Source organism: Teleopsis dalmanni, chromosome 1 (genome assembly GCF_002237135.1).
Source record: "Teleopsis dalmanni isolate 2A chromosome 1, ASM223713v2, whole genome shotgun sequence".
NCBI lineage: Eukaryota > Metazoa > Arthropoda > Insecta > Diptera > Diopsidae > Teleopsis > Teleopsis dalmanni.
The window spans coordinates 233,519,618-233,520,207 of NC_051846.1; positions in this window are offsets into that span (position 1 = coordinate 233,519,618).

The following is a 590-nucleotide window of genomic DNA, read 5'->3' on the forward strand; positions in this document are numbered from 1 at the left end:
CTGTCTTAATGCCTAAGTCTATTATTATCTTGGTTAACCCTGTTACTTCTAATTAAAGCTCTAGGGGCCAGCTACGTACTAACAACACATACAAGCTAGAAGTCAAAATTAAATATATAATCAAAGGCAACCTACTAAAGCAGGAAATGGTTTTGATAAAAGCAAGACCAAAAAGGTCTTGTCAAGTTTTATGACAAAATTACTGATCAAAGAAATATTAATCAATATTTCTATAAGTACAAAGATCATATAACAAATGATAGAAAAAAATGTAAATCTTAACCTTCTAGAATGCGTATGCATTAAATTCTTATAACACTGCCAATAGGTTTTATATACCCACTGAAAAAGTCTACAGTCCTTCAGTTTATTCCTAAAATCGACTGTTTCTTAAATTTTTTATAATGTCTAGGCATGGTTTCAAATACCGAAGAAAATGTGTCTACATGGGGTAATCGAGTAAACTTCGAAAATTCCAGTGAACAAGCTGCAGCTGGCACAATAGAGGTACTAAATTTACGCCGAAATTAACACTATGAACGAAACGTTTAGAGGCCCTATGCTCCATGAGTAGATGAGGGCAACAGTAA